Here is a 15432-nt window from a genome sequence, read left to right as displayed (position 1 = left end):
AAAGTTATAATTTAAGTTATTCTTAGTAGATTTGACACCCAACACTTCCTGCAATGAGAGGCTTAACTTTGTGAACCACAATACCTATTATTCTCTAATTTAAACACTTATATTTAATCCAGATAGCATGTCCCGTATTGGGATGATTTAGACAAGGTATATGGTGTGGCACTGATGGAAGTTGTGGTTCTCCCCCCTCCTTTATACAAATCACAGGCAAAAGTAAAAATATACGAGGATTTCCCAACTAAAACAGCCCCAGTCCTCCTGTTTGGAGTGGCAGTTTTCCTCCCCAAGGTGGATATCAAAGTGTCCCAGAACTTGTCCAGGCAGGACTTGAAACTACTGATACAGGCTTGGTCTTACTTCCCAGTTAGGCGTGATTCTTAGCTCATTCCTTGGATCAGTTCATTACCGCCGGTCTCTGCTCAAGAGTACATTTGGTATCACTCAGTTTGGGTATTACAGTCCAGTCCTCAGATCTTTTGATCTTATTGGTGTGAATCCAACTTCACTCTTTGGTCCAAATTGCAGCTTCTCTGCCTTAATTATCAGTAGTACCTGAAAACAATTTCTTAATAACACAGGGAGAATGAAAACATCACATCAAAATTTTCCATCGGTATTCTTTAAAATTCTTGGGTTAAGTGAAATTTAACTGTTAACATAGGAGCCAGTCTCTTTCTGTGCATTTCAGATTACTTAAACAAGAAAGGCTAGGTTAGTTTTGACTTCAAATAAATTACATTAATTACCTTTTTACCTTTTGGTTACTATTTACTTGTTTAGCTTCACAAATTTCTTTTATCGGTTTCTTAGAACAAACCCCTTCCTTTTAACAACAAGAGTAGAAGAAAGAAAGGGAAAAAAAATAAGAGAGAAAAAAAAAGATCCTATTTCAAGAAATTAAACACCTTGATGAGGTTTTCAGAACCTAACGAGCAAGATTACTTTTGCTTTGGTCTCATCATCCACCGGTCTGTTTCTCGGCTTTTGTTCCGCTCCTTTCCCATTGACAGCAGTTTTTCAGGCTATCTCTCTCCCCGACCCCTGCTGCCGCAGCTCTGGGCCGAGCAGGCTGTTTCAGCCGCTCGCTCTGCAGGGGCCCACTTGCGTCCTTGCCAGTCACTTGCGTGCTGACCCTGGGGCAAAGTCCGTGTCTCCTCTTTCCCTGCTGTGCCGTCCCTTCACACACAGGACTGGCATGTTCAAACACACTCAGCTCCCACCACAGCTGGGGGGCAGAGCCCGGAGTTCACAGCGCTCTGGTCTGGGGCTCCTCTGCTGGGCCAGCTCACTCCTCAGCGGCAAAGCCTCACCCAGCACCGCTGCCGGGCCGGCGAGCACTGCCGGCACCCTACACTCCTCGAGACCCCAGCACAGACACGGCGGGTCCCGCTCCAGCAGCGCCACTCACGAACCGTGCTCTGCACCCTTCACATCGGGTGGGAGAGGACCGGGAGCCGCCACACCGGGCCCTGCTGTTCGCCACTCAAGGGACCGGGTCCTGCTACAGCTGCTTTACATAAAAGCAATAAAACAACACCTAAACCTAGCAACTCTTAACCCAGCGCTCCAGATGCTCCTAACATCTCCTATTTCGGGCACAATTCTCATCTCTAATCGCGCTTGAAAGTTTTTCTCCCCACAAGCCAGTGCTCACTCTTTGGAGCCAACAAGACACTTCTCGCTCTCTTTCTAAAAATCTTTACAAATCTAATGAAAGGAAACGCAAACCTCTCTCTCTTTTTCTCTCTGCCACTATCATCTCGCCACTCTTTACACCACATCCCTCCAGAATCTCTCCACTACACAAATTACTTTGCTTCAGAATCAACAACAAATTCTAACACCTCCTTTTGGGGACGCTCCCCAAAGCCATCAAAGGCGCTAGACACAGAGACCAGTCAGCTAGCTAGCTACTTTTACTAACTAAAACAAACTTGCAATTTCTATTTCTTCTGCCTTGAACAGATCTTCAGTCAAGCTAGAAATGAAGACACAGACATCATTCTTCTCTAAGTTTTCTTCTACAGGTACAAAGGAGTCTATCCTCACACAGCTGCTTAATGTGAATAATCTCTAGTGTAACTTTTCTCATGACAAGATATGATCAGGTCTTTTATTCTTACAGGCATTTAGAAACATTGACAAGTTTCTGACAATACCTTTATGTTTCAACAGTACTTGCAGCTTATATACTATGAACAATCTAAAGCAAGAACCAATCTTACAATTGTTTTCGAACTCTTCTTTCACAAAATAAGACTCATCTCTAAATTAACACATGTACTTATTAAAATAAACCAAGTTTAGAGTCTCCACAATTCTCTTCTTAATTTGAAACACCAACAATCTTAATTTTAATCTTTTAACTGGGTCCACTTCTGCTTCTGTAATAAGCACAGCTGCAAAACAACACAAGCACTCCTAGAGACATGTGCACTTTCCTGTCAAATTCAAAGGAACAAGAAATCATGGCAGTTCTGAGCCTGATCTTCAGCTAAACACACCATCACAATAACTCCTTAGCAATCATCAGAGAGATGATCAGCATTTCATATTGTGAAAAGAGACAAAATAATTTTCAGCAGCAGTAAAAAGATTTACAACAATCCACAGGATTTTGCTTTTAGGCTGGCACCAGGTTCTGCTGTTAAGAACCATGGGCTGTGCCCATCAGCATGGAACACAAACAACATTAGGGTTAACAGCTCTAACACTTATTGACAAACTGATAAGTTTCCACCTCAAGAAGTGACTACTATGCAAATTACTGTAACTTGCCTTTAAAATTAAAATCAACCACAAAATTCTACGATATATACTAAAGTAAAGAAATTGGAAGGCATACTAAGAAATGGGTTTGTTTCTCTACAAAATAAATATTGCAGTCACTCAAGAAAAAAAAACAAACAGAGCTTACTTCTTTTTCCACTTTCTCCCAGGATACATGCTCTTCCTGAAATCCCAAATTTTAAGCACTGACACACCTTATTGCTGCAGAAGCCCACAGCACCATCATACATGGAATTCTCTCAGAACCCGATAAAAACAAAGGCTTGCAACTTGCAGCTCCCTTGGTTTGGAGCTGATACCATACGCCAGTACTGCTCCATATCTCGCTCACACATCTGGCTAAGAAAAAGCTCTCTGAGACAGTTTGACACCAGTCCTTACTCCCGAAATCACAGAACTTAATGTGCCCAAGGTCTCATAAGACCCCGGCATAGAAAACCTGGGTCCCAGAGGGACTCACCCAGCTCTCTCACCATTGGGCATGTTCCCGGCCTGTTTCACAGCTTCAGGAGGTTCCAGGAGTCACTGAGAGCTCCTCCGATCCCCCTGTGCCTGGAGCAGGGAACCCAAACCAGCATCTGTGGTTCAATCCAGCCTGCCTGCAGCCACCTAAACACAGCTCTGCGGCTTGAGAGCTCCAAAATAAGTTTAAACAATCCAGGGGCACCAAGACTTAGAAGGCCCCTGCCCTCACTTTACTCAAAAGGGATGGGCTGAACTCATCCCCTCAGGGCACCCTCCATGCCCTGATCTTATCAGGGTCTGGCCGGACTCACCACCGGCCGGAGCTCCAGGAGTTCCCTTGCACTCCTGAGGCTGACCCGCCCCTCTGTCCCAATAGCTTGGCAGGGAGTAGCCATGGGAACACGATCTCCCAGGAAAACCTTTCACCGCCGCTACAGTGGGGCAAAGAAAACTTCTAAAAAAAACCCCAAAAAACCAAAAAACAAACAACTTCAAACGCTGAATCACATACTGGCTCACCAAAGCGACCCCTCCCGCGCAAGCAGCTCTTGTTGCCCGGGCGGGGGGAAAGGCGCGGAGGGACCATCACCACTAAAGATAACCTTGGCTTTGCTCTGAGACCAGAGCTGCTATCCCGCTGAGAACAGATTTGATACAACACCCCTGCGGGTCCTGGGCTACAAGCCCCAGTTCTGGTTTGCCACCCCGGGGCTCCAAGACAGGAGCTCGCAGGGAGGAAGCAAATCACTCGATGTGTCCCCACCATGATCCAGTCCCTGTGGAAGCATTGACCCGTGTTCACTCTCACTCCAGCACAGCACCGAAAGCCTTTCCTCTTTAACAATACAATACAATTGCTCACCCTCACTCCAGCACAGCACAGAAAACCTTTCCTCTTTAACAACACAATACAATTGCTCACCCTCACTCCAGCACAGCACAGAAAACCTTTCCTCTTTAACAACACAATTCCAAAAAAAAACCACCCAAACTTTAACGCAACAATCACACCTATTTACGCATTCTCACATCTGTTCATTCAATTCCACCCAGTCACAGCAAGACAATAAGGTGCTCTTTACTTCCCTTGTTAATATCCGCCCATGGGCACTGTAATATGTCAAATATCCCAAGTTTCTTGGATTATTCCTCAATTTGGCAGTTTTAAGTCCAAATTTCTTGGATTTAATCCTCAACTTGACAAAGTTTTAGAGAATCCACATTTTACTCTGTTTTCCCAGTGGATTGTGCCAGGAAAACCTTGGGCTCCCTTTCCCGAGGGGCTCAACCCTCCCCTGAGACCCAGTCCTAGTAACCCCGGGGGTATCTTACAATCCCCGCTTCCCGCTCCCCCAAAGATTACTTACAATCCGTCTTCTTCTTTGGGTCTTCGTGCACAAGAATTATGGAGCAAAAATACCGCGGTTTTTAGGGAGCTTTTATTTTCCCCTTTCCTTTGCTTTATTCCTCTCCTTGTCCTCGGGATTTTGACCTGCAGCCGCTGGTCCACGCTAGGAGAAAAAGAATGGGATCTGCTGAACTCAGCAGAGGCGCGCCTGTTTCCCCGTTCTGGATCTCCGGTGGTCCTAGAGGTGAGGTGCTTATCCCGGAAAGAGCCCCCAAAAATTCTTAAAAACGAGATTCACTTAATAAATTATAAAAAGAATTTAATATAAACAAAAGACAATTAGGAGACAAAAGAAATAAAGCAAAGGGTTAAAACGGCCGGGTGCCCTGGCGCCTTGCCAGGAACACACCTGGTATCTCAGGAACACTCCTTTTATCCCATCCTTGCTGTGAGGGGTTAATGCATATTCAAGCATGTCCCCTCCCTGGTTCCACCTTCTTGGATCATGTTATTTTCTGCTGGTCAGCATAATTTTTGCTGGTTATCATTATTCTAGCTGGTCAGCATTATTTTGGAGTTTGGTTTCCTTTTTGCTGCAGATGGTCACTTGTTGATAACAGCCTGGGCCCCTCATCCTTCCCCTGAGGGCAGCTGGTCTTCATATCTTCCGCTGATAACGGTTTGGGTTCTATTGTTCTCCTGATAACAGCTTGGGCCCCAGCGTCCTTCCCTCTGGGGTTTCCTTGCCTTGTACCTAGGAAATTCTTTTAAACTTAGGACTTGTTAGCATAGCTAAAAAGTATTTACTATATAATATTCATCTGCGAAAGCCAGTATCACAATACAAATTTATAACACTAGTGACCACAATCTCCACATCATCTTGTTCTACTGTTATGGCTTGGACTTCAGGAATCTCTGTCGGGAAAACCAGTGTCTGCCTTTTGCTTCCAGGACTGTGTAAGATACTAGTACTGTCATCTTCTGGCCTAGGATGAATTTATGGGCCTCCTGGATGTTCACTACTACTTCTGCAATGGCTCTGAGACACCCTGGCCACCCTTTAACTGCTGTGTCTAGCTGCTTGAAGAGATAAGCCACTGCCCTCTGGTACGGGCCCAGCTTCTGTGCTAAGTATTCCCAGGGTAATCACCTGCTTTTTGTGAGAAAACCAAGACAATGACTTCCTCACATTGGGAGTTCCAGGGCTGGAGCTGACATGAGGGCCTTCTTTAGTTGGTCAAAGGCCCATGTTGCTTCTTTTATTCACTGAAGGTCCCTGCTCCCTTCTGTGAACAAGGCATATGGAGCTTTCATGAGTAACCCATAATTATAAATCCACAGCCTGCACCACCCTGTCATGCTCAGAAATATTCTTAGTTCCTTCGCTGTCTGGGCTTTTGGGGTTTGGCATGTTGCTTCTGTGATAAATATAACATTGGATAAAAAATCGTGAAAGAGAATAAAGAATTATATGTTATATTTATAATACTGTAAAGATACAAAATGTAAAATAATCCAGAGATTCCTTTCCGAGTCGGGCAGTAACAATCGACAGCGACGCTTATCAGCACAAAATAAAGAGCAGGACACGAGCAATCAAACCAGACAACAAGAGTGGCCCAGTCGAGATATCCATCTCCTCCACACCCAAACTGTCCACTCCACCCTGGTAGGTGCAATCAGAAAACACTCAGAGCCATTCGCATGTGAAAGGACTCTGCTCTGTCGAGATATCCATCTGCTCCCGCACCCAAACTGGACACTCCATTCTGGGAGATGGAATCAGAAGACACTCAGAGCCATTCGCATGTGAAAGGACTCTGCTCGGCTGACCATTGACTCAGCCCAACGGATCCGGGAAGTCTATTCACCCACACATCTAGACTCTTTGTTGGACTGTGCCCATCCCGGGTTTGGCCTCAGGATACAAAAATCCCTATAAAAACCCCAAACCGCAGTCCCTTCTTCGTGGATTAGGGAATTCAGTACCTCTTGGTACAGACCCCTGTCTACCCGGCACTGCGCTGATCTATTTATTGTGGTTTTTTTCTCTCGTTGCTGGTGATTGAAATTATTTTATAATAAATTGCTTTTTATATTAACCCTGTTTTGCCATTGCATTTATAACACTTCCTTGCAGTCTTGCCCCAAAGTTCTTTGTCCAGCACAGCTAAATAACTGTCTGCTTCACCATCTGGGCTTTCTTTTGGGCTGTTCAATACCCCTGCAGACCAAAAAAGTTTATGAGGCTTACTGTCTAGTCCACACATGCCTCCTGGGTTTGGGTGGCTATTAGCAGATCGTCCACATAGTGTAGCAACTGTCCTTCTCTTGGTGGGGGCTCCCAGGACTCTAGATCCTTTGCAAGCTGTTCCTGAATATGGTGAGGGAATTCTTGAATCTTCGAGGCAGCACAGTCTAAATGAATTGGGTCCTTCGTCTGCTTTTAGAATTTTCTTATTCAAAGACAAATATCTTTTGGCTGGCTTCATGGAGAGGGAGGCAAAAGAAAGCATCCTTTAAATCTAAAGCAGTAAACTAGGTTAGTTCTGGCAATAATACTGTTTTGCCATTACAGGATATAAATTCTCTACTATCCTATTGACAGCCCTCAAATCCTGGACCTCTCTATATATTCCATCAGGTTTCCAGACTGGTAATATGGGAGTATTAAAATCAGATTCACATTCCCTCCATTGAAAAAGTTTTTTTATTACTGGTTGAATTCCTTTCCTATTTTCTTTCTCTAAAGGATATTGTTCTCTTAGCTTTGTGTTTGGTTTATTTTTTTCCTTACCAGTCGTTGTTCCTCTTTAAGCTTTACCTTTACCAGTAAGGCACTTTTAGCTCTTTCTGGCTTCACAGTGGCTCACACTCTAAAATACACTTGGCTTATGATGTCTTCAATGATTTTTCCTTCTATGAAAACATTAAATAAAAGTAAATGTATTATTTCAATGTATTGTTGAGCATCTACCTTCACAGTAATTGCTCCTTTTTCAAATTTGATTGCTACATTTAATTGTTGAAGTAAATCCCTTTCCAGGAGTGCATGTGGTGAGTTAAACATGTAGAAGAATTTGTGTATACCTATTTACATTCCCAATTTCTATTTTACTGATTCAGAAAAATAAGCCTTTTCAACTTGGACAGTGTCTTCTTTAATCATAATAGAATTTTTTTCCTCAGGAGTTAAAGCTTTATTTAAGATGGAGTATGTTACCCTTGTATCAACAAGAAATTTCACCTGGTTTTGCTCTTTTTTTTAAAATTTTCACCCAAACCTTTGTTTATACTGATCTTTTATTTTTTTCCAATTGTCTTCAAAAAACATCCCAAATCTTGGGCACCAAATGGCTCTTTTTACAGATGAAGTTTACTATTTCACATTTAGTGTGAGCTAAGTTTTAATTATAGTATCACAGCACCTCCGGGGTACTCCTGGTACAGGAGCATGTAGGCTTTCAACTATTAGATATACAACAGCACTTCTTTTTGCACTGTTGACACTCGAGGAGAAGCTAGGCTGAATGCCACCTTGATTCCTAATGCAAGATTGTCAGTTCACATACCAAACAGGGAATTACTCCTCTTCATCCCTGTATATTGGGATTTCTAAATTCTTTCTCAACTGAAAGTTGTTCCTAGTCAAGAGCTGAAGAATGACCTGCTGAGTCTATTTTTAAGTACACAAGTCTGCTGTTCCATCCTTTTGCCTTACAAAGGCCCACTGCCCCCCTCACTCAAAAACTCAATCAGTTTGAGCTGAAATCATCAATCACAAAATTACTGACCTGTTCTAATTCTACCTTTTGGCAGTATTACTACAAAAATGAATATTATCTGTTAAACCCAACTCCTAAAAAACATTTCTGAAACTTCAAAGTTATAGTAACAGAATAATACAAATAATATCATGGTTTTTATTCAAGTTGCTCTTCAACTTGCCAGCGGCCACCCCGTGTGATGAACAGAAGTGCCTTTTGCTGGCTTCTAAATATTCTGCTACTTTTGTATTTCTCCCAGCCAGTTATTAACAACGCTCTTCTAGCTTTCCAAGTAGATTTTGTTTCTGCTAAATAACACAAGCAACGAAGTGACTCTGGAGGCAGTTTCCACCCAAACGTCTGTCTATGCCTCAATTCTTTACACTTAATACAGCAAAAACAAATTCAGGCTTTGCATGGGCAACCCTTTGGGCAGCCAACCTCCATGACACTTGGTATCCTCTGGTTCTTATCTCTATTTCTATTCATAAATGCTTCAGCCACCTGTTCTTATTTAGCTGTTCTATTCAAAAACATTCCAGGTTGACGTGAGCCAGAGATTTCCCGGGCTAGCTCCGAGAGGTTTTCTTTTTTCTCTCTGGCACGGGCCAAGAGGGGCCAGAGCCAAGGCTACTGTTTGAGCCCCAGTTTGGGTGTGAGCTTTTCAGCCCTTCTTTGAACATACGTCTTTGAGATCAGGTGAAGGAATAAGGGGAGGACTTTCTTCTGGTTTGCAATTCACAGGTTTATTCTGTACGGAGAAATCCAGGAGAAAGACCAAAGATTCATGAATCTGACCGCTTCTTTTAAAGGCTTAATGCCTCGGGGGTTGGGAATCGTGAGAACCAGTTAGAAAATAAAGCTGGTGGTCACATAAACTTTCTACGAATAAAATACAGACAGGTTAAGATAAGCAGTAACGGACGTGGAAATTCCCTGATAATGTTCCGAGGATTAGGGGTTTTCCAAGACGGCATCGAAATGCGGGGTGGAGCCGCAGGGAGGTGGGGGGAGAGACCACGCCGCCCGAAACCCTGCTGCTGGGGCACACGAAGGGCGGAAATGCACGGCCGCCAGGAGGGAAAACAGAAACAGACACAGTGCAGGGAGAGACACGAGCTAAAACCGGAGCCCCGGGCCCCGTGGGCTGGGGCCGGCAGGAGCAAACTAACTGTGGGGTAAGGCGGTGGCAGGGGCCGCCCGGCAGGGCCATGGGCACCGCAGAGGAAAACGAGCGAGCAGCGGGACAGCGCCAGGGCCGAGGCCCCACGGGGACAGTGGCAGCGAAGAGGGAAACGCAATTACACTGTTCCAGCGCAGGCGGTGGCGGAGGCACGGGCCCATGGGCAGCAGGGGCAGGGGGGAGGGCCGGCGAACCCGGCGAAAGCTTCAGCCACGGCAGCGAAGGGGTGGGGTGAAAACTTCAACAGCGGCCGAAGGAAATAACAAACACAAAAGCCTCTAACTTAGCTGTCAAACTGAAAACCCACCGCAATACCAGGTCTCCAGGATTAGATGTCCCTTTTTACAAAAAAAAAAAAAAAAAAAAAAAAAAAAGCCTTTTTTTTTACAAAAAAAAGAGTCTTTTTATACTGATTCATAATCAGATCACAAGTCTTCTGTACACTGACTTAAAATGGTATGAATTGTAATGGTGGCATTTCTAGAAGATGATTATACAGTAGTTACATCTGATTGGTAATAGCCTCCATTCAAAGTCAGTAGTCTCACCTTTGTAATCAACTGTTTCATGCTATGCTGCAAATCAACTGGCAGAGGCATTTTCCTTCCCATTGTCCTCCCTAAGAATTCCTATTTAAACCACTGATTCCAGAGCATATATAGTCTGTCCAAGCTGAGCATAAGGGGATCTAATTATATCAGAAAATAATTGAAAAGTGTTATAAATTTGTATTGTGATATTGGCTTTCGCAGGTGAATATTATATATTAAATACTTTTTAGCTATGTATGTACTTTTTTGCTAACAAGTCTTAGGTTTAAAAGGATTTCCTAGGTACAAGGCAAAGAAACCCCAGAGGGAAGGACACTGGGGCCCAAGCTGTTATCAGGAGAACAACAGAACCCAAACTGTTATCAGCAGAAGATATGAAGACCAGCTGCCCTCAGGGGAAGGATGAGGGGCCCGGACTCTTATCAACAAGTGACCATGTGCAGCAAAAAGGAAACCAAAACTCCAAAATAATGCTGACCAGCTAGAATAATGATGACCAGCAAAAAATATGCTGACCAGCAGAAAATAAAATGGTAAAAAAACATGATCCAAGAAGGTGGAACCAGGGAGGGGACATGCTTGAATATGCATTAACCCCTCACAGCAAGGATGGGATAAAAAGGGTATTCCTGAGATACCAGGTGTGTTCCTGGCAAGGCGCCAGGGCACCCGGCCGTTTTAACCCTTTGCTTTATTTCTTTTGTCTCCTAATTGTCTTTTGTTTATATTAAATTCTTTTTATAACTTACTAAGTGAATCGTGTTTTTAAGAAAAGCAACAATTGAATGGAAAATATTCCCCAAAACATGCACACAAAATAAAACCATCAAATAATCCCTCCAGAATCACTGAGGCTTGAAGACTGGCCATTTCAAAAATCAGCTTATTCTCAAAGCCTAGTGGAACCCTTGCCTACAGTTTGAGAAAAGGGTCAGTTTTCAAAGAATTGCAAGGCCTTTAGAAACCCACCAAATGCTATTGTAAATGAAGGAATGAGACTAGAAAATCCTCAAACAGTAGCTTGGTATCAAAAAGCCACTTTTTCCATGCAATTTATGTTCCTTCTTGAGGGAAAATATCAAATTACACACCACTGGGATAGTTACAACAGAATTCCAGAATAACACAAACACTGCTGTTCACATTCAGGATTAAATTATACCCAGTAGAACTATCAATTTCTTATATCAAACATTTCACTTCTGTTAATGAATGATCATGTCTATAACTTATACATGAATTGAAGTTTGCAGCATGAGCATCTGAAACAGGTTCTGGGCTTTGTAATACCACTCTAATTTATTGCCAGAAGTTAGTATTTGTTGTGAGGTGCTTCAGGGAGGCAAAGATTTAGTTTTAGATAAGCATTGTTCAAGTGAAAGGCATGGCTGTAAGCCTGGCTAGTGTGAATTTTGACCTGCTTTGGGGTATGGGCAGTGTGAGCCCTGGATGAAGTTGTCCCACCCCAAACCCCTTGTGAGGAACAGCCCAGGAGTTCTGACTGGGTTTGAGCCCCTGGGGTTTCTCTCTTGCTGTGTCTCTAGTGGTCCCTGACCCTGAACTCCACCCTAGTTCTGTCCATCAAAACTCCACACCTTGCCTTTGTTCGGGGCTCTCTGTCTCTGAATCTGAGTTTGTTGTCGTGCTGAATAAATGGTTTCATGAACAGAGGCCCATCTGATTGGTGTCCCATGCTGGTTCCTAGTAACTGTAGCTTCTCTGGACATGATCCTGCGGTTGCAGAATGCGACAAGTATTTATAAGAATTCCAGAAAAGAACAGGAAAAACTGCACTTGGTTTCCCTGAAGGATACCTCCCAGTACATTTGGAATCATTCATCAAAAAAGTGTATGGAGTTCTCTTAATAGCACAGCAACTGCTTCATTCTCTTCCTCCTTTTAGTCTGTATTCTCATAAACTAGCAAACCCGAGAATTAGTGCACCATGAAACCACAGACCATTGCAACCAGAAAGAAAAGATTTTAGATTACTAGGAAAGTAATGTTATTCCTTACTCTGGAGATTTCCTTCTGTTAAGCTAAATGTAAGGCAAGTCAGTAACATTTGCTTTGTATTTTGGATATTCTTTTGCACAAAAGGACTCATCTTTTTCATTATCAAAAACACGCATGTAGGAACACATTGATTCCTATTATCAAATATTCCAGAGAAAAGGCTGTTATACAAGGAGAATGGTAAAAAAGACACTTCTGACAGCTCTCTCAGGTATTTCTAATTCCCAGAGTGGGTGGCAGGAAATCTGGAACACTGGTGTGAACCAGTGATTCTTTCATGCTGACAAGGCTCTCGGCTCTGGTTCTCGCATGCAAAGAAGAATTCCAAATTAATACACTCCGTACACATGCCCCCATTCACTCCTGCCTGGGATAGACGGCTTACAGCTTAGCTCTTCTACTGGGTGGATGAATGAGAAATTAAGAATTAAGCATCAAGAAATGCTTTGACTAAAGGGGGCTAACAAAACCATACGGGATACCTAAACATTTACAGTGCTTACAAGAACAGGAAGAGAGCAAGGCTACAACATAAGATAAAGAGCTAGAATGCACAAACAGGATGCAAGGACAAAGGCATCACAGGATAAGGGGGTTCTCTAGACCTCTAAGCCAGGAAAACTGGTATCAAAGTCCAGAAGATGGCCAAAGGACTAAAAAGGAGCATGTGCAAGGAGACAAGGTGGAAAGTTTAACTGTGAGGAAGACTGTTTACTTCATCCCAAAGACCCCCAGACAACCACCAGAGCGACCAAGAAGGGCAAGCGTGCAGTCACAAAGATGCATGGAGCTAATCTCAATATGAAGCAGGGAAAGGCGGGGCTAGGAAATGAATATGTATTAAGCATATTGTGTAGTCCTAGTTTGAAGAGAATAAAAAGAGAGCTGCAAGTTTCCGAGGGTGTGCATGTTTTTTTAGTTTAAAATGTTTTTGTTAAAAGATAGAAAAATAATCTCTTCCTAATTCTATGAGAAGTCTCCACTGTCCTGCTTTAGGTTCAGGAATTTAACACAGCCTTGGCTGAGCAACAGTCTGTTGATATAGAACAGAGAGTTTCTTCTGTTACTTCACTAGATGTAAGTTCCTAGCGGTTACAAATGACAGTATAATATTGTTTTTCACATTTAAGTATTGGATTTGCATGTTGTTATTAATCACAGATATTTTGATATGGTACAATTTATAATTCCTTTTAACTGCTTATTCGTATAATGTAACAGTTTACGTATGCACTGTATAGCTTAGATAAATAGTGGTGTGATAAATACATGGAGGCCTTAGCAAAATATTAAAATAGAGACTATGTAATGTTAAAATGCTTTTATTTGTATAACTAACTCAGAGAATGGTGTAAAATAATTATATTTTTTCTCACATCTGCAGACTGGCCTCTCTAAGTGATAAGATAACAGTGACAAAAACCAGACCACCAGAAAGACATTTATTGACTCTTCATTATCAGCGAGTGTGAAACAACAGGATGGAACCACAAGAAGACATAAAATATATTGATCTAATCTACATGCAGACAAGTCAGAGGTTAAAGCCAAAGAGTTCCCAAAACATCAAAAACTGACAAGAATGTTTGAATCATGTATAAACTCATGAATATGCATGTACACCCAGTAATGTAACAGTATATAGAGAACATTATTTGAAGCTAACAATGTATTTTTCTGGCCAATCATCAAAAACACCCCAGCACTGGATATTGTCCCTCTTTATCCCTTATTAAACTTTTAAAAATTTGAAAGAGTCAACTTTGTTTTTTACACTAGCCTTGTCTACAAGCAGACTCACATGGTCTCTTTGTAGACACATTCATCTTATTCCTTTCAATCCCTCCTCTTTTTATTTTCTCCATATTTGTCTTTACAGACCTTAATTACCATTGATTTAAGTTTTTCTTGCTGGGTCTTCTTTGATTTTGCAATTATTTGCAGTGACATCATTTTCTGTCCTTTTGTAGTAATTTCTGCATCAGTAGGCATGCACCCCCTTGATCACCTGCTGAAAGAGTTGCACTCAGCAAGGTGTCATGCATAGTAAAAAGATTAAAGTTGCTATAGCACATAAGAGGAGAAATAGTATTCGTTTAACCTGTAGATGGCCAGGTAAGCATGAAAACATGTCCCATTCTCAACCAGAAAATCTTGTTCTGTCTTTGATGTCCCACACTGAAGAAATACAGATGGGTTCCAAGTACGTACATATCCCAAAAACCAAAGACCTCTCTTACTCAGGAATGTAAACAGCTAAGAGGTTTAAAGGTTTACATCTGTATAGACATATATATTAATCTGTAACAAGAAAAAAACCCTGAAATCAGACAATTTGGAACCTCTTTTTTTGGAGAAAAGTGTTATCACAACACCAGATCCAGGATAATTGTCATTATGAATGCTATTTGCTTTAAAGCTACTGCTTGTTCTGCAAATCTAATTTTTTTAAACTGTGAAAAACGGTAAGACTGTAAGCTATAAACAGCAAAAGATTTGCACTGTCTTTCAGTTTGAAAAACTATCATTCTGTCTGGTAGCTTAGTAAACTTTCAATGAATCTTAGTTAATGCCTCTGTACATGAAATCAAAATCTAAGTGGTGAATGAAAGGAATGAAAACATTCTTTGTTCCTTCCCTGGGGTTCTGCAATATTTACAACACAGAGTCAACATTTAAAATGCTTTTTCATTGTGAAAATAAAATTATTTCAGAGGATGCTGGAAAATCAGTTCCTGGTTTTTGCTCTACCTTGTTTATTCTGACCAAGCAGAGGTAGAATGCTGTTGTCATGAAATAAATGTATTTACTCAGTCATGCATGTAAATGAATAAATTTTTTATGAAACAACTTGATATGCTAGATACTGGGCTTTACTTGTCCTCACAATAAGCAGATTTGAAATAGTTCTGAGCCAGTCTTAATTTTCCTAATTAATAAATAATTAATAGCCCATGTAAATTTTTTTTATGTTTTATTTAACAACTGTATGCAAATTAATGTTTTATGTCTCCGTATTTCCCTACATATCAATATAACATATATAATTAGACATACATAGATACAAATATATAAAGAATTCTTGATGTTACACACTATATAAGAATACATTATCTTTATACTATAACAAAATACATATATATAATTGCTTATATGTAATATGAGTGGATGTATGCAATATTATAAATATATACCTTCTATAAAGAAATATAATCTAATACATATAAAATTTATAAATAGTATACTCTATACTGTATTATAGCATTATATATACTGTATTATTTTATACTAACATAAAAT

The 15432-nt window shown here is 41.5% G+C and overlaps 1 long non-coding RNA gene across 1 annotated transcript in view; it reads left to right on the top strand.

Annotated features, from left to right (window-relative positions):
* Positions 1-15087, top strand: part of LOC147652487 (uncharacterized) — a 28464-nt gene extending 13377 nt beyond the window's left edge. The window contains exon 3 of the long non-coding RNA XR_015288635.1: positions 13517-15087. This is a non-coding gene — a long non-coding RNA (uncharacterized LOC147652487). The remainder of the gene's footprint in view (positions 1-13516) is intronic.
* The last annotated feature ends 345 nt before the right edge of the window (positions 15088-15432 follow it).

Source organism: Cyanistes caeruleus, chromosome 6 (assembly GCF_971803275.1).
Source record: "Cyanistes caeruleus chromosome 6, bCyaCae1.hap1.1, whole genome shotgun sequence".
Lineage (NCBI taxonomy): Eukaryota > Metazoa > Chordata > Aves > Passeriformes > Paridae > Cyanistes > Cyanistes caeruleus.
This window is presented reverse-complemented; position numbering and strand designations above follow the sequence as displayed.